This window comes from Chaetura pelagica, unplaced genomic scaffold, assembly GCF_000747805.2.
Source record: "Chaetura pelagica isolate M959 unplaced genomic scaffold, ChaPel_1.0 scaffold356, whole genome shotgun sequence".
NCBI classification, from domain to species: Eukaryota; Metazoa; Chordata; class Aves; order Apodiformes; family Apodidae; genus Chaetura; species Chaetura pelagica.
Window position 1 is genome coordinate 9,371,637 of NW_009953964.1, and position 23,098 is coordinate 9,394,734.

Below are 23,098 nucleotides of genomic sequence, written 5' to 3' on the forward strand. Positions count from 1 at the left end.
GCCAAGGGATGATGAGGCACCACAGCTGTTGTAAAGGACCTTTAAGAAAACATAAATCAAGTCTTGCTTCAGTCACCAGACACATGTATAACCATAAAACTGAGAAAACATTGTAAAATGTTATCCTGTCAACCATGAATGCAAAGTTAGAAGAGTTCTTCACAAGTCAGCTCCTTCAGATTCACTGGTTCTGACTTTTATTTATTTCTTTATTTGTTGTCTCATCACAGCTGGGTACAAGCCTCATAGTTAAAGCATTCTCTGGGGCAGCAGTATCAGAAATTAAGTGAACAAAACTGCTATCCAGTGGAGAGGAGATGGATAGCAATGTGTTCTACTCCCCTGCTAAGCACCCTCTAAGGCTGGGATAACAGCAGCAGGACTAAACTCCCCTGTTCTCCAGTGATCGGTGTTCACAGAGCTTTGGAGAGGCTTGGGAAGTGAAATGTGTTTTCTGAGACTTCACAATGAAATAATACAAAGAAGGACTCTTATTATACTGTCATTGTATATCACACCAGTTTTGGAAATGGAGCACTTGTGCCTCCAGAATGCCAGTATTTTTCTGCATCTTCTATTTTAAAATGCCCTCCCTAATCACAGCTTTACATAAGCAAATCTCCAAAATACATGGATAGTGAAATCTAAAATTGTGAAGCCAACAGGGCCCACAATGCTGATACAGGCAGACTGTAAAGTTGGCTAATGACTGGCTTGACCCTCTCATCAAGCCACAAGAAATGTAGCTGCCGTGCACCTGAAATGCAGGTGAATGCATTCCTGTTTTTTTCTACTCTCTCACAAGACACTTCAGCCCACCCTCCCCTCAAAAAAAGGGGAAACACAGAGGAGGCTTCCAGACCCCAGACTATAAGAAGCGAGGGAAGATGGCAGCAGACTTGGTGTCATTGCTCTGCCAGGTCCCATCTGCACTGCAATATTGGGACCTCTCTGTTAAAAAAATTACTTGCAGTAGCTGGAAGCAAAGATGCTTTGAAAATGAAAATTGTTTCCTTTTTTGAGAACCTGGTCCCAGATGTCCTGGTTTTATTTGTTCTATCCAAATAGAAAGTCATTGCTGATATACCATGAAATGCAGAGGAATGATAGAGGTTTGTTCATAATTCCTAATAAGGATGAGTTACTTTCTGGCATTAAGTGATATTACATGAAACCATGAAAGTTTAGCCCCTATTTTCTCAGTATATTACCTTTGATTATTTCATTTTCACTTCTGAATCACAAACCTAAATGAATTATCATCCCAGCACAGTGCCAGGCTCTAATCCAACATCTTATTTCTAGCAGCAAGAAACAGAGGAAGACACAAAATCTCAATCACAAGCTCTTCTGAGCTTTTCCTCCAGAGGTTTCCATTGAGCCCTCAAAGCTATGGTGGAGTCTGCCTGAACCTTAATTATTTATAAGCCTGCCTACACATTGATTTTATTGTATCTTGAATATTTTTATTTGTATATCGAATATTTTTATTTGTTTCTCTTCTCTGTTCACATCAAAAGTTCTTAAGGTCTTCCTGGTTTTTGAGATTTGGGGTGAGGACTTTTGAATTTCAAAAGGCTCAGAAACTTAGTCACTTCCAGCAACCTTGGCAGGCCCAGCACTTTTGAGAAAGAAAATTAGTCTTTTACTTCCTTTTTCTTTTCCCTCATTTTTATCTGGAAAGGAGGAAAGAAGGAGAAGGATAGAGATTTTTCATTGAGGCTTCCTTTGAGGTAGCTAATTCACACATTTGCAGGAAAATTTAAAATTTACCTTAAGCAGTTTACAACAGCAACTCTTGCCTCTCTCCTTTTCCCTCAAGTAGGAAATCTGGAAATGCAAACACAGAAAATGCTTTAATGAAGTTTCAAATGGTGGAAGGGGTCTTGGGGTGAGAAACAAACGGTTTATGATTCTGTTTGAAGTCTCACTGGAAAGCACTCCTGGCTTTGCTGGGCAGATAAAGCTATTTAAATGCCTGTATTAGAATGGCAGCTAGAGCCTCGTATAAAAACACACTGTTTTTTCATAAGCATATCTGCTTCTTGCACAGAGAGAAAATAAAATAGAAGGACGCTGAGCCACAGGAGAGTGTAAGACAGTTAATGAAGGATGTGCTAAGGAGAAAGTATGCGTGAACATATCACTGAAATGATTAAATATCTGTAACCTGCCTTATTTACAGCTTCCATGAGAGCTAAACATGCCAGAATCCACAATGTGCGTATCCTCACCACACCCTGGAAATTGCAATGATTTTTCAAAAGGGTGAAAACAGATCAGGGAACTGAAAGCAATCCCTTGAATCTCTACCTTATTTTTTGTCCTGTACCAGTCAGTCATTTTGGGAGCTCTGATTTATTCCTATTAGAAAAACAAAACAGCAGAAGAAAGCCCAAACCAAGCATTCATCTTATATTGATGTAAGTCCTTTCATTTAACTCATAATTCCATTCCTCCAGAGAAAATACATTTCTGTCCAGGCTTCAGCTAAAATGCTCCAAGAGAGGTATTCTAAACATATATTCTAAAAGTTGCCATATGCCTCTACCTCTTCTATCTGGAGAAAATGGAAAAATCAAAAAAGCTAATGGAAGAAGAGCCAAGTATTTCAGAAATGTGTATTCTCCTTCTGCAAACCCAAGGGAGTTTAACAATTCAGCTAAAAACGGGTAGTCATTTGTTTTTTGTGTTTTTCATTTGCGAATCTCTGGAATATTTCGAACTTTAATCATATCACAAATAAAGAGACATTGTCTGCATTCTCTAGATTACAAGGGCATCATCTGCACTTGGACAAAGACTTTTCATGATAGAAGTCTCTACCCAATATTATCACCTAAACTATGTGTGTGGTCTCAGGTGAACAGAGCACAATAAACTATTATAGTCACCATAATTACATATTAGGATATCAAGTAATTGCCATACATATTTTATTTCCTACGTTGTGCCAGGAAATTATAATAGAAATGTGTTAACAACATCTGGGGCTGAATTAACAGACTTAAAGGTTGGAGGGAGGCAGAGCCTCCAGCTCCATTAATGGAATTTCAAAAGCAATCCCTGAAATATGTGTCTTCAGTGCACTAAAGATGATAAGGATTTAAAAACTCTATGCTGGAATTTTTTTAATATTTTTTTTTTAATTACTCAACTGTCTGACTCATTTTTTCACTGAATTTTCAATTTTGTGGATTACTCAAATGTATACACATTGATTGTAAATAATGGTAGGTTCAGTGTGCAAAAGGAAAGAGAATGGATAAAAAAAAACTAAAAAAAAAATTAAAATTATTGAGTCCTAAAAGAGAGTACTGAATAAAGAGTTATAACTTCCAAAAAGATAAAACAAAAAACCATATCCCTCTGGAGTCCTCCAAGCCCTGTCAGAGCCCTTGAAAAATAAAAGATACAGACAACAAATAGTCCCATTCTTTGGATTATGTTAACTAAATCCTTATTCCCTGTCTGAATCTGAAAATTTACTTCATGTGGAACGTTAATTTATGTAATGAAATAATGGAAAGAAACTAAAACAGTATTGCAGTTATTGACATTTTCTCCTGACCACATAAGTCCACATGCTTATTTTCTTTTATTTTTATTCCTACAAAAAGCACAAGCTTTCTGCAAAGTAAGTCAAACCGACCGGTTCCTTTGAGTGATGGGGAAGGGAATATAAAATGGGAAGAAGAAGAATATCCTGGCAGAACTGTATTCAATATTAAACCCAAAATTTACTGGAAGAGCATTTCCAGTGCTCCTCACTTACAGGAACTACTCTAAGAAAATAGCATTTAGGGTGACTGAGTTGATTTTATTGGAGTATTTTCCAGTGCATTACACTGCAATAGAATGCTCATTCATTTATAGAGAAATGCCTTTCCTGGGCTCAGTTTCAAAGGGGGTCGTGCTTCCAATAATTAAATTGTGTACAGAAGGCAGTCACTTAAATTCCACGCTGTTAATTTTATGCAAAACAGAACCCTATTGATTGCCTGCACTTTCCCAGCCTTCAGCTGAAGTTACATGCATCCCATCAGGAATGTGAAACAGATTTTTTCCATTAACAGGAATTCTAAGGAATGCTGCATGATGTTTGAGCCTATGATAAGCCCGTGTAGTAGAAGGAGCAGGAGAAAAATAGGAATAGGGCTGTTCACTGCTGATATACTTCCAGCCATAGACTTTAAGTAATCTGCTTGGGAATTCCCCCTGACATTTTTCTTTTTACACTCTATGCCATTCCCCCAAAGTGCTCAGCAATTCTAACATTGCCAAATACAAGTCTTGATTCCTCTTTCTTGCATGGAAATCTCAATGATTTCTAGAGCTATTTCCTTTAACTCATCTCTCTCCTGATAATATGTTGTCACTTCCAGTAGAGTGAAGTGCCACTACATGAATCACCAGCTGAAAACCATGCGAGATGTTACATGATTAGAAGAAACAAGCACCCTGGCTGCAATCTCCCAAGTCTTCAGGAGTGCAGACCCGTATCATGACGTGCACTTTGGGTCTGTGCCCCATTCTCTCAGCTGCTAGTGCAACACTCAGAACAAACAATGCAAGAAAACCAGCTTATTCTGCTTCCCCCTGTGGAGTGCAACAGCCAGGGCTCCTGGGTGATTAGGATGGAGCTTGTTTGCACAGTAAAGTCCACTCAAGTCAAGGGAAATGTTTCAATTATTTGAAGTGGGCTGTAGATTGGAGTTATAATTGAAGCTTTCTTTCTCACTGTTATTTAAATGTGAATGCTGACCCACTGCAGCAATCAGCAGCAGTGCCCTTACTATCTGCAATTATTTAAAACTATTGAAATGCCATCACCCCATGAGAGTAATTTCTCTTCTTGTTCAGGACATGATTTTTATTTGTAAATTATTCATGGTGGGTCTCTGTGTTGCAGACATCACAAATGAGTTCGGTTTCTCGTAATGTAGTCACCTGACAGCTATACAAAAAGGAAAATAAAGATGTAAGGTTAGAAAAACCAATGTAATTCTCTCCTTCCTTTCCCCAAACTCAGATATACACAGTTGTCACTGTCTGACTCAGTTTGACAACAGTGCTCTCGATCTCCCCTCCCAGGTAGGGAAGGAGTTAGAGAATTAAGAGAGAGATGCTCTGGATTGAAAACTAAATTACTTAGCTTTAATTAAACACCAATGATAAAAGAAAATATATACAATTCTATACAAATACGTTCAGGAAATGTACAAAACCTCTATTTCCTCCCCCCACCCCCAGCAACTCCCACAGCATCTCCTTAGCTGTGAACAGTCCTGAAAAGTTCCAGACTGCTGCCAAAGAGAGAGCAGAGTGATGAAGGTCAGGAGATGCACACCCTGAGGGTCGACAGTGATGGATGGATGGAGTCCTCCCCAGACACTGACCATGGATGGAAGAGAAGGGAAGAAAAAGCAGGAAGGAAGTTGTCTTCTGTGATCTCTGAGCTTACGTAGATATATGGAATGGAATATCTCTGGCCAGTTTTGCTGTCTGTCTAATTCTGCCTCCTATGGGGGGGTCATAGATCTCCCTATAGTGTCTGAGCCGGCAGAGTAAACGTGCGACCTTGAAGACCCAGCAGTTACAAAAACATTCCAGCTGTTATCAGTCTTGATTGGAACATTCTGCTACTAGTTAAAAGAAAGCTTACTGAAGGGGGAAAAAAATCAGTAAAAGGAAAATTGGCTGCATCCTGGCTCAAACCAAGACAGCAGTAAAGAATAATTAAATTAATTTTTAAAAACACATATTTTCTTTCTAAGAGAAGCACAAGGTATTTGTTCAGTTATACACAAATTTCATGAGAGGTTACACATGCTTCACAAGAGATTACCTTTGCATCCAGAGCTGCAGTGCAACAAATTTGCTAAATCAGATTTCAGACATTTCAAATGGAAACCTTGAGTGACTACCCAACTTCTGTAGCAATGCACAAATTATGCCATGAAAAGATCAACTTGCTAATGGAGAAGACAGGAGCCTATGCCATACATACACATGAATCTGACTGGAAAAGAGTCTTAAGTCACATTTTCTTCTGAGTGTGTTTAAGAATTAAGACATTTCATCTGCCAGGAAATAAGTTATTTGGGTGGGAAATGATGTTAGGATCAAGTAAAACCTGTTCTTTTACCAATCTCAGCTGAAAACACAAGAAGCAGAGTTTTCTTGGGGTCTTTTTGTTGTGGGTGGGGTTTTTTTGCTTTGTTGTTTGGGTTTTTTTCTGTTTTTTCATAAAGGCAGCTAAAAAAAAAGGCTAGGCTAATGTTGTCTCCCTGGAATATCTGATGATGCAAGCAAGGACTGGATGTGCAGTCCTAAATTTGACTCTGCCTTTGAAAAAAGTTGTTTGTTCCTTTTCATGGGTTGATAAGTGATACTGTTATACTTCAAATCCAATCTATACAATTAGCGTCAGCAAAAAGACTTCTTTAACTTATCAAAATCTATTTAGGCTACCCAGAAGTGACTTGACTACAATACATAAATATATTCAGAGGGAGTAGATATCAGGTTGTAAAATGACTACTCAATATATCAGAAAAGCACAATAGCAACCACTGGATGAAACATAAAGCCTGACTCACTCAAATTAAAGTAAGGTACTAATTATTTAATGACTACAGGGGAAACTGCTGGCATAGGTTGGCTAGGCAGTTTGCAGCCATCACCCTTGTAGACATTAATAAGGACTGACTGGACTAACGTCTCGCAGCAATTGCTTAGGAGGAGCTGCTTCTGCCTTGGAGCAGAAAAGTGGGCTCGTGTTACTTGCCTGACATCCCTTCCTGCTCTCCTTTCTGTTATGAAATCAGCAGAGAAGCCTGTGGAACTTGCAGTAATGGTAATGGCCAGCAATGTGTAGAAGCTCAGAGCAACATGCCTGCTCCCCTCGAAATCCACAGAATTTGTGTAATTGGAATAAAATCGATGCTAGCCTCTTTGGACTCTATAGCCAGCAGGACTTGATAAATAACAGGAAAAGATTAAAAAATGGGAAAAGGATTTGGCCAGATGCTGCAATTTTTTAGACCATGGCCACTGCAAGACAAGGCTAGAGAATAAATGCCCTTGGATTTCCTCTGCTGTTGAGCCTGAGGGAGCATCTCGAGAAAGCTGAATTTCAGTAACTGAGCTTAAAGTTCATTTCTGTAAACAAAAATCAGGCTGACTAATTGGATGTGGCTACTCTAACTTTCACAAGCCCTGCCCAAAGCTGCCATGAAAGTGCTGGAACAATTTGTATGCAAAATTTGTATCTCTGTCCAAACAGAATAGACTATAAAGATGCTATTCCTCATGACCTCTGTGAACAATACCTGGATTCTGTATAAAATGGCAATTCAGACCTAAAAATGTGTGTCAGTGGTCCCAAATATACACTGTACTTCTTCAACTGTTCATGACCAGAGAATAATTGCACAGGTGACTGCACCCTTCCACTACCCACCTTGACCTCTATTTGACATGTCCAGCTACTCACAGATCCTTTCACAGCAGTCACTATAAATCCATCCCATTGGGAAAATGAGGAATAAATAATTCAAATAAACTCATTCAAATATTAATTTGCATTATTTATAACTAATAGGATATCAGAGACTTCTTTCCTCCTCCCATTATGCATGCTGTCCTGTCAAAACTGGTGCTGCTCTAACCAATGCTTTTCACTTACTGCACTGGCACTGAAGATCAATATTCTCCTTTTAGTCTGCATTCTTCTGGGTAAAGACTTGGATATGGAAAAATAAAAGTATTAGAAGTTATAACCTAAACTTTGGATTAATTATATTTGTACTTAAAATTCTGAGAAATCTTCTGCAATGCTGGGAGTGAAATTACTGATCCTGACGAGCCATTGGACATTGGCAAAGAACAGCTCAAAATGCTGTCTGCTTCAGTGTCTTGGGGCTGCAGGCTCAGCTGTACATTGCAAGCTTTATGAGAAGATTAAGGAAAAAAGAAAAATTTAAGAGGTAAGAAGGTAAAAAATAACTGTGCTTTGAAAACTCACAGAACAACACTACAAGTGTTACTGAAAAAAAGGTAGAATTGAAAAAAAAAAAGAAAAGGGGCAAACAGCTGCTGACACGAGATACTGAAACAGATTTTCTATGCACAGGGTGTATGTGAAGTTTTGAGCTCCACTGAAAACCTGGTCTGTGATTGTCAGTGTTTCTGGGATCTCATTGTCTGGTTAAGCACCTGCATTAGTCCTTTAAACGACAGGTCAGTTTTTAGATACAGGGAAGCAGTATCTAAATTGATCCATGGAGAGAAGAATTGCAGCAATGTTCACAGACTTCAAAGTTCAAGAAAAGTCAAGTGTTGTACTAGGGTATATCACAAGCGAGCTCATGGTCGATCACGACTCCCATCTTTGCACATACTTGAGGGCTAAAAAATGTTGAGCTCTTCAAAATATCTGACCTCCTTAGAATAAGTGAAATTATAAGACCAACCCTGAACACTGAAGAAAAAAACTCAACCCTACAAGTAACATGTGAGGTTATTTAGCATCTCTCTTAGTTCAAGGAAAAAGACACAGAGGAAATATGGCTGGTCAAATGTTGCAAACCTGATAATCTAGATAGAAAGCAAGGTTTTATATGACCCACAGCTTGTGTGCAGTCTGCTCAGGTTGAGTCATGTGGCAGTGGGTAGCTTGCCCGATTAGCACCTGCTACTTCCAATTGTAATGCTTATTTCTCATGTTTTCTCTCTCTTTCTTAATGCCCCACTCTCTCATCTTATGCTGGATGCTTCAAAGTCATACCTAGCTTCTAGCAACAGTACACTAGTAGTAACAGTGAGAGGAGGGTGAAACTCTTTTCTACTGTCATTGCTCATGCATAAGAATTTAAACTGTGCTTTCAAGAACTGTGTGTGTCGGTAAAAGCTCAAGTCACAAGAATACCAGCCAAGAGAAAGTTGAAGCAGGATGCTCAGGTGCAGAACTAAATTAATTTTTAAAAGACTGAGCAAGTATTTCAGGGAATAGTTTTATGAATTTACCCAGACCCTACAAAGGCTGTCAAGATTTGCAGTAGAATTTAGTTTGAAAATAATGAAGTGAAATACCAGCCCTGCCTTAAGTGTTCTCCTAAAGCACCTTGTCCAATAGCTTCCTTCAGGCTTCTCACTTGTCTCCCAATAGCTGCAGAAAGCATTCTGTATGAAAAGCACATAAATGGACTGAATCCATGACTTGCAGAGATTAGGAATTACTTTCTTAAAGCCTTAAAACCCCAACGTTCTTTGCAAAGTATATGGAAAAATAACATTCTTTGCAATGACTCTGTTACTGCTCTTGGAAAACATCTTTCCTGATCACTGACAAGGCAGATATGCAGCTGACATCTGCTCAGCAGTTTCAGATTGCTTTGCTGACACATAAAATTGAGTTTGACTGTGAAATCAAGATGATATCATTGCCCATAATAAGTTGTTAACACCCATGGTAATACTTTTCCATCTTTTTCAATCAAGTAGTTTTTCTGCTCTCCTTTCTCCCTCCCAGGCACTAGTTGCAAGTTCATATTCTCAACAAAATAGTCCTAGAAAAAGTATTTTTTTATGGTTTTAAATTATTGCTCCTTTCAATAAAACTAATTAACATTTTGCAGTTAACCAAGTCTCCTTAGATTTCAAATGAAGCTGACCTGTGCACAACAGGGTCTTCACTTTAGACTGAACGTGCTCATTAGTGTCTTCTAATAAATGAGGCTGCTGCGTGGTGCTGTTCATTCCACCTCCCAGAAGGTGCTGCAGGGGAGGAGGGTGGAACTGGGACAACTATTTGCTTCAAGCATGCCCCATACCTGTGCTCTTTTTCCCCATTCAGCAACAATTAAAAGCTGAGAAAGACTGAGAAAAAAATAGAGAGGCTTAGAGCTCTGGGATGTTCCTGCTCAAAATCTGAGCTGAATGACAGAGATACTGGTGAGCACCATGACATCCCACAGTGTCACCTTACCCCAGGCACACACAGGCCTTGGAGAAACATGGTTTTCACCCTCAGCTCTCTAGTGTCACAGGTCAGCATGCTCTCCTAGACCGGTGAAGCAGCTGAGAGTTGTTCTTACATTACACCTACGCAAAGCTGTATGTAGCCCATCATTACCTTGAAACTCGGATGAAGGGGAACCAATTAAGCTGCCTGTCATTTAATACAGAGTGCACACCTCTTTAGATCTGCTAAGACAGAAGTTGAGGGGGCAAGATTTCTCATTGTTCTTCAGCATAGTCAATACAGTCAAATTCCTGAGTAAAGAGAACACCCACACACAGCCTTTGCAAAGGTGCTAATCTTCTGCCTCTACAGATAACCTAAGTTACCTGAGAAATTAATGAGACATTATTAATACTAGAAACACCCAAAGCATTTTCAGGTGAGGTAGGAGTGTGTAAACTTCTCAAGCTTCAGCAACAAGGGTTATAGAATGGACATTTGCAACGGAAAACTGAAAGCCAGGGCAACACTATACCTGAGGAAAACCAACTACAGTCTAACAACTTACTTTTTCTGTAGGAGATTTGTGCAACTCCACAGAAAGTATGCGTAAGTTTAATATTTGGGAGCTGTTCAGAAGAGGGTCAGAGAACATTTCTGAACAGCTTGAAAAATAAAGGAAAAAAAAAAAATAATTAAAAAAGCCCCTAGTGAAATAACTGGCTGGCTCCTCTAAGACCTGTCTGCTCAATCCCTGCTAGCCTTTGTGCTACTGCCTCTATTTAGGCCAAAAGCTGTTTATAGCTGGATTTCTTGGTTCTGCAGACTATCCAGCTCAAAGAAGACCCCTAACAAGAGATCTTATCTATAAAGTCTCATCTGATGAAAATTAATATCCCTCTTCCTAACCTAAATGCCAGAAGTAGCACTTCTTTCTCCTGACATCTCCCCATGCAATCCCTATTAAATTAAACCAGAAAAATGCCCACTCATTCCTTTTTAAAGTAGCAGATTACCCATAATCCCCTCCCTAGGAATTCAAAATTTCATTCCCTTAGAAAAGGACTCAGTCAAGTCATATCTAAAAAGAGGCTACTTAAGAGACCTGCCGTGCAAGATTAAAAAGTAAGTAAAAGTAAACTCCTAGTAAAAAAGATCTCCTTTAATATGCTCAGTAATGAACACAAAGCCTACAAAAAGATAGGTACCCAGTTACTAAACTATGTTTCCCAAGAGGCCAGAGGTCTCAGAGAAAATTTTACACCTAATTTCCTGCTGTAAAAGGGTTTGTGGCCAACTAAAGCTTTTTAGAGACGATTCAAGAGCATGGTGATGTCATTGTGTAGGCTGCTATTATTACTTAGGTGAGTAAAGTTTCTTAGGACTTGTATTTTGGAGAGGTTTTTGGGGCCTTATGATCTTATTTAGTATCCTTGCTTTCTCAGGGGTTGTTAATTTAATCTTTTATTTTAAGTTTTAAATTCTTATTTACAATAAGGCAATTTTAAGTCAAATCTTTATGTTAGCATGACAAATTTTCTGTTGGTCTATCTTTAGTGTTATAGCATTTGAAGTATACCAAAATTCACAGTTATGCTCTGGTATGAAGGAGTTAAGCAGCAAAACTTACATTTTAAGAAGGAAAATCTCTAAGCTATTTACAAACCAGTGCACGTGCCTCTCTCACTTCAGGCTGCTGATGAAATTATGATCTGCATTAGCTAAGGATTCAGAGGCATGTGTGTTTGTCAGACTCTGCTTGTAAATATAGTTTGCATCTGCATCTGAAAAACCCTTACAGATTCATTAAATGCTTTAATAAAAGGAGGAAGAAAACTGAAGCAAAACAGGAAAGATTTTAATTAGCATCAGAGTATTATCTTTTCCATAAGGTATGTGTAAGGAGCTTGGGTTTTTTAAAATTCCAGTGATGTTTTAATTGTCCACTATATCTGTTCTATATTTTTTTTCTGGGGAGTGAAGGTGGAGGTCTATTTCTGAACAGTGGCTAGTTTCTGTGCATTTAAATTTGGTGCTTGGAAGAACAAAAAAAGATTTTTAAAGTCTTTGGAACTAGGCTGATGTTCTCAAAGATACTTTGGTACTCACAGAATCAAATATTAATACTCTGCACTATTAGGCCCTAAATACAGGCAGAAGATACATTGAAATCACATTTCTTAGCTTCCTATCTTGAAGTACCGAAGTTTCTATTTGTACCAGAGAAAGATTTACTATTACAGCTGTTTAAGAAATGCAAGCACACAATGAGAGTTAGTTTTCACCGAAGGCTTCACAACAGCAATCTACCTCCTATGTTCCTGGTTGTTTAACAAGGCACCTGCTGAGAGTTTTTATGTGTGGAGGTTAGGTATATTTAGAAGTATAGTCTGATTTAAATACATGTTGTTGAGTTGTGATCTACTCAATTATAAATACAGAACTCTGATAGAAAAACACAGCTCCTCCTAATGAACTAATATCAAGGCTTTAATTTAATTATTAAGCACTTCCAAATATGCACACTTCGTTAAAACATCAGGGAAACCTCTTGTAGACTGCAAACAAGGATCTTTCGCATTTTTTTTCCCCCAAATGCCCCTTTCTGCTTTGGAAACTTATTTCTCTGTGTAACAAAGCAATCATTATAGTGCAGCTGGGTTTAATGATGTGAGGAGACCCAATGGTCAGGATGTTTTGCTCTTTCTTGGCAAGGATGGAGGAGGATGCTGTTTCTAACTTTGTTGCTCCTATAGCCTTGAAGAAATGGGGGAGCAGAGAGGGGCTCCCAGATGTAGCAGCCACTATGCCCAGGGCAAGCTGAGCAGCAGCCTGAGCTGGGGGAGGATGTGCTCACTTCAGCCAGAGTAGTGCATGGGCATATGCTGTCAGAAATGAATGCTAATTGCCCTAGCATTGACAGCCCAATAAAGCTGATTGGTTTTTAATTTCTTGGCAGTGGGAGTCCAGCTGTGTGCTGCACAAATTGAGCATCATTACTCAGGTATTGCTCCAGCTGTTCAGCAATCCTCGTGGCTCTCTCTCTGCAGGGAGATTTCCCCTGGTGCTACCCAGGTTGCTCCTTTCTCCGTCATTACCTCCCTGCAAGCACCTGACCATCCCAGTCTGCCAGTGAATTCTTCAGAGCTGGTGAATATTTTTCCTGAGAGTTGGGTTTTTAGGGAGAACAACACAGAAAACAGGGCCTCATCTCTTTTTTACTGCCTCTCTGGGGCATTGTTTATCCCTTCAGCTTCTGGTGTTTCTGGCCAAGACTTTGTTGCAGGAATTGGTGAATAAAGGGAATGTGCAACAACTGGGAGAAAGGCAAGGTCAGGGAGAGACCAGCCTTTGCTCACTGTTTCAGTTATAGTAAGAGCAAAGAAATACTCAGGAGTGGCTCACAACACACAGCCAGGAGTAAGAGAGGACATCAAACTGCAGTATTGTCTTTCAGTGAGATAAATAATAATACAAGTGAGTTGTTCTTTCTGTCTATATTCAGCCTAGTTTGCTAAAGCATTGTAAGTAGGCAGGTGGCAGTACCCTCTCTGCACAGCACCTTGCCCAGGGTTAGCACAGTGCAAATCATTTTATGTAAAGTTGATAGAGAAATGGAACAGCATGTCTACAGCTAACACCTACTTGGAAGTTAGCTTAATGCTAAGTTATGGTAAGATCTGCTTACTCTTAGCTCAGTTTACTGTGGAGAAAGAGTTATAGAGTCACTTTAAGGCATTTAGAAGTGTTTCCAGGAAAAATGGAAACTTAAGTGAAACTAAGCCACCTTTTCTGCTGCACATTGAAACCTCGATGTGTGTTCTAGAAAATAAAGCACTATTTATTAAGTGCAGGCTCCCTTTCCCCTTTGCTTGTTCCATTCTGCTGCTAAGCAGCTTGTGTGATATATGTTTCTTAGTTGGATTTCAAAGAGTCAACAAAGTATAGGTAAAAACAGTCCCTAATACTGTAGGAGAGGTATTTAGAGCAATCAGCATTTTGTAGGCATCAGCAACTATAAAAACAACTCTGATAAGAAGTGTGGAATCTCGTGAACTTGTTTTGCTCATTTTCAGATGACCAACGACTGCCTGTGTCTGAGTCTTTTACAGTTCTGAGTTTAAAATCCAGAAAATTTTGTATAAATTTTTAAAATCTCTTCAGCTTTCAATGCCTGTGGAGATGACAAAGATGTCACCACAGCTTTTGTTCAGACTTAATCGCGTGTGTCTGTGAGATAATCCTTCTGAGCTAAAATACTTGCAGTGCTGCCATGCATTTTAACTTCGCTATGACTTCACTTTTAGAGCATTTCCATCATAATCTTTCTAGAAGTAAGGCTGTGGAAGAAGAAAAATAAAAATCATAGGAAAATGGAAGTCGGAAAGGAGGTTGAAAAGTCTATAGTCCAACCTCCTCCAAACAAGATCAGCTGTGTACACAGGTGAGGTTACTCAAGGCTTTACCCAGCTGGGTCATTAAACCCTCAAAGGTGAAGGCTACACAAATTCTCTTGTTCTATGACTTGACCATCCTCAAAGTGAAGGAGGTTTATCTCTGTTCAGTCTGAACCACTTGTATCTCAATTTATGTCCATTGTCTCTTGGTCTTTCTCCAGTTGTGGGGACCTCCATGATCTTTCCAAAATGCTAATGGCTGGCTGGGGCATCCCTGCAGCGTGGCAAGGCAAAGCAGGAATACAGGCACAGTTTGCACACCAGCAAATGTCATGCAGGCTGGGATGCTGGAGGGAACATGTTCTGTGCTCCCTCTGCCCTCCCTGGGTCACCCTGTGCAGGGCATCACCCAAGCACGTGGATACTATCCTGCATTCCAGAGAAGCTCCTGGGGCAGCTGCACCTTGGAAGGCCACCATAGGCATTGCTGCAAAAGCAGTCCTGCCACGAGTTGTGCCATGACCCAGTTCTGGACACTAAGCAAGGCAGCACGGTCCCAGCTTCTGCTCCATCCTCATCTGGGGCTTCCCATTTCTGCTCTGGGGCCAATAGGGCCAGGGCACTGAAGGTGCACCAGGGAGCCCCAAAACACCATCCCCAGCAGAGGGGACCACTGGAGGGCACAGTCTGCAGTCTGCCTTCCTCTCTCCACAGCTTTCCTTGATGCCCAGAAATGGTGACTTGGTGGACTTTGAGGACCAGTAAATTATGTCTTCCCGTAGAAATAGCTTACCTGTCACGGGTAGCTGGAGATTTACTGTGATAACCAGAAAGCCAGTTCTGCTGAGACAAAACCCCACAAAAATGTTAGGCTGGGCTAACAGCACGTGTGATTTTGTGCATCCTAAGTGAAATCAATTGTTTTCTGGGAACAGAGCAGATTTTCTGACCTGCTGCAACCTGTGTGCACTGTGAACAGTCTGAGCATTGCAGGAGTGTTTGAAACCTGTGTGCAAATGGCAGTGAGGTGAGGCTACAGCAGCTGGCAAGTGTTTATTTTAACATTGGGCCATCTCCCAAACATAATAGCAAAGCAACTCATCCATCTCCAGGGTCAGGAATGGCCATGCTAGTTAGCCTAATCCTAAATCTTGTGAGTTTAATTGGGCTTTACAACCAAATATGACCAGGCTGAGGTCAGCTAAGGCACTGACTGGATATGCAGACAGGCTGTATGTTTTTTAATAAAACTCACTGGAATCCATTTGTGATGACAGATGCCATGAAGTTCATCTGCCTGATTGTTCATCACTAGTAAAATAGCTGGAGATAGCTCAGGGAGCCTCTTCTTCATGAATTTCCATTTTCTTTTATAGTCTTAAATAGTCTCACTGCCTTCATGTTGGAAATTATATTATATTTTTGCTCTTATTTTTGTTGGTTTTTTTAACACTGCCATTTTCAAGGGGTTATTGTTCCCCTTTGTTAAGTTCAGCTCTTTAGTCCTCAGCAAAGTAAGAAGAACTAAGTTAATAAACTAGTTTTTATTTTATTTTTATTTTTTGCCTTGCTACTCATAGGACTTGGGAGAGTTGTGAGCTATAGATACTTCTGGCTTTTGTGTGTTTGAATCTGCAATCAATATCAACCACTTTTCTGTATTTTAATGTGGTTGGGGTTTTGTTGTTGTTGTTGTGGGGGGTGTTTTTGTTGGGTTTTTTTGCATTGCTTACTCAGAAAAAGGCAATTAAACATTTGGAATCAGTAAAACGAAAGCAGATAGCTAGATGTACAGGGATTTTCCCCCACTTTTCATATTTTTATATTTGACATTACTTGAAAAGAACATTGTTCTTCTTACAAAGAGGGTTAAACTGGGTTATAACTTTGCCTCTGCTGAACTCCTATTGGCATCCATATTAATTTGGGCTATATCTTTGTGTCACCAAATTTTGTTCTTTTATCTCTGTCATCACTAACCTTGGTCCATCTGACAAACTGATCTTCAGAGTAGCTAAGAAGTAAGATTGCACAATTTGATTCAGTTTGGCAAGCAGCAGCAGATCTGCACTTGCTTTGCACTGGTGTGTTGGTTTTCCATGCTCAGTGGTGTAGCCACCTCTTGTGCAAATGCCTTCCCCTCATTTCCCACTTTCATTCACAGGTAAACATCTTGCCAAGTCTGTTTAGTATCTGAAATTATTTGTCTACTCAGATGCTTTCTCCTTCTTTATACTGCATGGCTTGTTTTGGTTTGAAGTTTTATTTTACTTGTGTTATGAAGACAACTGTGGTGCCCCAGGGTAATGAGCAATGGTCCATCAGAGCTACCAAGAGCAGGAAGCCATTTAAGATGTATTGAGTAATGAAGAGCAAATGTACTCTCGTCACCACAAATACCTGGAAACTGCTCTAGAATGTTGTGACAAATCTTCTGCAACAGTCCAGCTGCAAAGGTAATATATTTGGAAGAGCAGAAATCAAAAGCTCTCATTCATCAGCAGTGTCTCTTTGATGGCCTTTTTCATTTTTTCAGGTTTAGTCAGATAAATGAATATAGTCCACAAGTCAAGGTCAATGCTACACTTCCCTGTAGTAGCTACACTAAAATAGTTGGTTGTGTGGACAAGCATTGATCTCTGTCACACTAAGTACCAAAAGCATAGGATTTTTTATTTTCTTAAATCTCTATATTTTTATATATATATACATATATACAAAAATATTTATATATATGCATAATATTTCAATTAAGTGTATTTGAAGAGTAAACAGGGTTTCTGGTTCATAGATCCTTGAGTTGTACAGGAAGCTTTCCCTTCTTTTTGACTTTGCATGAGGTCTTGTATGCTGAAAGAGACCTGTAATTTATTAAAGATAACACGTATGCACTATTAGTGTTTAAAGCCAGAGAAAGACCACATTGATTTGGTCTGTAGGCTAAATCAATGCCATGCAGGCTTGAAGAAAAGGAATTCTCCTTATTCTAATTGTTCAGCTAAAGTGATGGGATGTTTAAAAGTGTGATGGATAAGTTAGAAAGCAAGCCAAGGAGGAGGATTTGTTTGGTTTGTGAAAGGACTCAAAAAAGGGACAATAGAGGTACAAACATGCAGGTCAGAAGATATCAGGTAAAATACTGTAGTAACAATTGGGGTTTATGTTTGTGCCTGGCATACATAATTAGCTAATTCAGAAACATTTGATAGATAAATGATAGACTAATCAATGGGAAAATGCATGGTCTGACACCTGAGAAACTGATTAGATGTGTATGAAAACTGACTAGTTACGTTGTTTTGACCTGATTGCTGGATGTCTTGTTCTGAACTAACCCACTAATGAATAACTGAACTCATTTAACTAATTCACCTGAATGCTGAATTTGTACTTAAGCAGTAGCTCTTGGTGGGAACAAACCAAGAGAAACCAGAATTGATGGCTGAGATGCTGTGGAGTGCTTTGCATTAATCTTGGCTAATCGGTAAAGAGCTAGTTGTGGGGAAACTGAGTGAGGAGTCGTGCTGGTAGTAAAGGTGAACCCTTTTGTGGCAGGAGCAGCTGCAAAGCAAATTTGACTAAATCTTAGGTTGTTCTGCTGTGTGCCTTACTAGTAAAGGAGAAGAGTCATGCTTGGAGCACATCTGGGAAATCTAGGTTTACTTGGCAGCCACAGAGGTATAATAGTTGAGGAATATGAAGACACAGTTATTTTACTTAAAGAATTTGTAAGGCTGCTGTAATATCACACACTGTTTTTCTGTGAGCTGGGGACAGAGAAAGAATCTATATGCTGTTCATGATAGGCTCTTTCAGCACAGACAGGGGCGAAAATCACCCTTTTGGTTTTTTTTGTTACAAGGCAATAACATCCCCTTCTACTGCAAACATTTCTTGTTTGTGGAAACTTCTAGAATGTAACTGTGTAGCTCTGCTGGTTTGCAAAGTATATTAGAAGCCACAGTAGTCTTCCCACTGCATTCTGGTTTGTCCCTCCTATTGTGTTTTAATGTTTCTTTGAAATGAGCAAACTGTATCTTTGGTTCAGTGTACAAACAACTGTGTTGTGTCAGGTCACTAAATACAATCTATTTTCAGCAGCTGTTATTAGCAAATCAGATTAAATGTGCCATGATGCTTCAATTCTTGGTTTAATCAAACACTTAGGATTATTTTTTTTTAAGCAGGAATAGAGCTCAAGTATGTAATTATTGCATTCTTCCCTAGAATTTTAAGGAAAAGCCTGTTATCCCCAAGTATTAGTAGAAAAAATATAGGGGTATTATTCAGAGCTTCTGCACAACCTCTTTCTTGTTGTTCCTTACTGTCACTTCCATATGGTTCATACATTTTAAGTAGTAAAATAAGAATGTGAATCTCTGGATATGTGTTTTACTGGTATAGCTGAATAAATAAGTAAATTGCCCTAAAAACTGAAAGTGCCTCTTGAGATTCACCAAGCCATTTACAACCCAAATTTGACAGGCAATGATTTAGCCAAATCATCTATAGCTTTTATTTGAAAAACAAGTACAATTAAAAATAGGATGAGGCATTTTGGTCATGAATTATTCTGATCAGGAATGTAACTAGATTTTTTATTCCAATGCATAAATGAAATATCTCCCTGTACATCCAGTGAGTTTCATTACAGCTTCAGTTTTATTACCTCACTTTGAGAGATTTAATCCTTTTCTTGGAAATGCATTACTCTTCAGAAAGTACAAATAAAAATGAAATACAATAACATTTTTTTTTTTGAGTGGGGGAGAATAACAAGAGAGAAGTAACCAACTTTTGTATTTAAGATGACTAAACCTTTATGTTACTGTTTTGTTGAGATGCTCATATGTTGTAGCAGCCTTCTTGAAAACTTGGGAAGGCCAAACCTTAGAAGCTAGAGCTATGCAGCAGTTTTCACTGCGGTGGGCTCCTTGAAGAGTCCAGGTGACCCACAAGAAAAGATCCTGCTTGGGACCATGAGGAGACAAGCTCTCAGCAACACCAGAGGAGCTGCAGAAGCTGCTAGGCCTTGAGTGCTGGTGGAAGGCTGGGCACTGTTGGAGCACCTTGATTGGTTAGACTGGCAGAAAAATTGTCAGCAAGGAGCCCACAGCCTCTCCTCTCAACCCTACTCAAGAATCCTATGGTTCCGCATCCCAACCTGCATGTGTGAAAGAGAATTTTTCTGTTACCAGAAGGAGATGGACTGATTTCCTTCCTCTTTCCGCTTCGAGACCCAGTGCAAAACTTCAGGGATTCACTTCCATGCAGGAGGAGCTTTCATATGATACTGGTATGTTGTAGATGAAAATGTTCTACTAGGAAGAGAAATCTTGCTGCAGCCAAGTATTAACAGGCCCAGCACGTTTCTTTACCATGAAAACACCTTCCGAGAAACTCAAGAATAATTTTTGAGGAACCTGGAAACTGTTGCTCTTTGCTCTTCCTTCCCTTTCTCGCTCCAATTTTCTTCAGTATTCGGACACTTACAAATCCAGACTATTCTGTGCATGAAGGATAAAGATTAATGCTTTAGAATAGGTTTGTCTTGTTAACAGTGCTGTTGGAGGATGAAACATGGTACCCACAGTTTTAAAAAATTGCATCATAGATATTTTCTGTCTGAAAATGAATTTGCTCCTTTGAAATATGGATAGAAATAAAATTAGTGTGTTGGTAGATAAAGGGTTGGGTTTTTTAGCTGGCCTTATTGAATTTGTGCAGGATGATGGCTTAAAAAGAAAAAACCTGGACCTCAATAGTAGAGTTTGAATGAAAAAGACACAGGGACTTTAAAAATTAATGGCATCTAGCTGCCATATGTTTTGCTCTGGGGAGGCTAACAATTGACATGGAAAATAATGGGGGGAAATAATCTGATCCTTCCATTCACTAGTGATGTAACTAACCCCTCTGAGAACAAAATTTAAAATAAATAAATAAATAAATCATATATATATATATATATATATAAATGGAAGGGGGATTCCAAATAGGAAGTCATAGGGATCCTTTTCTTCTCTTAGTACCTATGGGAAGTTATTGGAGTCAGATAGTTTAAAACAGCTTATATACATGGCAAATGATGTATTGAAATTGAGGTTTCATTTTCAAGGAAGATAGATTTTTCATATACTAATTGTTTTTATTTAAATACTAAAAGACTCAGAGGGGAATATAAAATCTCAATCTATGGAGAAATTTCCGAGACTGATGCCTTTGGAATGAAAAGGAAATGAAAAGTCAATGGAAATTGGACTTTAAGCACATGAATAGACAAAGATGGGAAAAGACTAAGTTAAGGAAATTTAATGACACTAAAGAAAACAGTACCACCTTATAGGAAGATATTTCATCCATGTTTTGTAAATGGAGTGCCTGCAGGAATTTCTACAACCACATAGACAGAAATTCTCTGGAAAATATTGCCCTAAGCCCTGGTTCTGCAATACCAGAGAGCTGATTGCAGTGTGTTGGGGCTGTTCACTGGCCCATGTCATAGACTGCCTGCATTTTCACAAGTACATGCTGTGGGTTATGTGCACGGGTATTTAAGACAAGGGCAGATTTCTCCCAGAAACCTTTCCCTACCAGCTCTCTGCTTCTTATTTCCAGCAATGGCTCCTGCTTCCCAAGATCTTTATTTTTCTGTGGGTTATCTGAACGTTATCACGTGACAGCACTTTTCAGGGAGGCTGATGGTATGTGTGAAAATAGGATGCCTATCTTGGGGAGCAAAGTCAGTCAGCCTACAGCAGCACGAAACCCAGGCTCATTACCCTGCCTCAGCAGTGAGCTTGGCAGCCAGCTCTCATCTCTGCTGTTGCATCCAGGCTGCTGCTGGTACCTGGATTTGTTTGTTTCAGGTTTGTGTGCTTGTTTCTGGACTATGCAGAAGCCAATCTTCAGCACACCCTGACCTTCCCTGTTACATTTTTAATTCATGGAAATACTTCTGAATTTTTTCTCTCAGCTTCTTCTGGAAGAAACAGTGCTCTGACAGCACGAGGGTAAAGTGCTACTCATCAAAGCACAGGTCGAGTCAAACTGGAAGTACTGAGAGAACTTGTTCTGTTTGTTTCTTTTAAAGGATTTGTCAAAAAAGCTGGAGACCAGCACACCCCATGGAACTCCTGTCTTCCTGAAAGCTTTGAGTCAGGCTGGCCATGAGTCAAACTGGTGGGTGCAGAATGAGCAGTGCTTTCAAGCCTGATGCTGTCATTAAGCAATCGCTTCTGATTTAAAAAGTTAGCAAGCAAACAGAAATAAATAAGAGGTTTTCTTTTGCTTAGCAAGAACTCACATAGTAGAGCCTCTGACACGACTGTACATGTGTGCACACAGACACATGAAAAATAAATTAAAATATGCATCACAGCTGGAAAAGAGGCTTAAAAGAAACTTAATGATGTGATCACCAAGAGGAACAAAAAAAGGGCATTATTTGTTGTGACTTTAGCTTTTTGACAACTCACTTCCTAAAGTAAAATAAAATAACATCACTGCAGATGGTGATAGTAAACTGGAAATGCAGAAAAGCCTTCCCAAGAGCCAGATAACTGCAGAAAACAATGTCAATGAATAAGAAATACAAAGTCTTTTGGTCACAAGGGAAGACACTTTCACCCTAATTTGAGGATGAGCAGCTTTGCAGCCATATAGTTGTTTCTTGCTCTTACACAGATAATGCTTCGTGCCTGAGCTTTATTAATACTGACAGTAGAACCCTTAAGCATGTTTCTTATCTTTGACTCTTTTCTTTATGATATGGGAGGTCTTTAGTTGAAAAAAATGAACCGTTTAATGCATTGTCATAAGTATAAAATAAGCTTCTTTTTTTTTTAAATTTGGTTGTTGTTGTTTTGTTTGTTTTTTATGGAGTGGTAAGTTGCTAATTGATTTTACTGAGCAGTAACAGATGTCATGTTACAAGGTGAGGCTGTTGTCATTTAAAGACAGCTCTTTCACAGAGAGAAGAGCAGGATTTTTAGAAAGTTTCCATGGCACATGTGAACTGCAGGCTGCTGCTTTACAGGTGTTTTGGGAAAGCCTTTGCTAAGACTCTTCTCAGTAGGAGCAACAGGGACTGTAACTGATGCTCAAAATCCCCCTTTGAAACATTGCAAGTAGAAACTGGAACCAGTTGTCTTGAGCTTGACCTCCAGAAGAATGTCTAAAGAAAAGGTCTCAAAGGCTTTCCCCAGTACAAGGTCTATTATGGACCTCCTATTTTCAAAAAAATTGCACTGATATTTCTAAAAGGTATCACCCAAATCCAGGACTGTTTAGCAGTCATGTCTCCTTACTATACACAGGACTTTGCCACTTGCTCTTCAGCTCAACAGCCTGGCCTTGGTTATAGCTCTCTCAGTACAGATGGCTTCCTGAAATATTGATCTAAATCTTCAGTTATCTTTCTCACTTTAACTCCCTGTTGCCCCCAGATATTTCTTGAATAGACAATGAGGCCTGACAGCAGGACTACACTAGCATTGGTTTTTGGTAGCAGTGTTGAAGGCACACCCTGTCCCTCCACATCCTGATGGAAGCTGGGGCCACAGGTAGGGCCAGCAGCTGGTACACCTTGGAGAGAAAACCTTGCATATGGCCTAGTCTCCAGCAGCAGACACTGTTTCTAGTCCAGTTTTGCTCATTGGCAATAGCTCCAGACTGATGCCAAGCCTGCAAGCCAGTTCAAGATTGCCCCCATATTGTGTGATGGAGGTGTAAA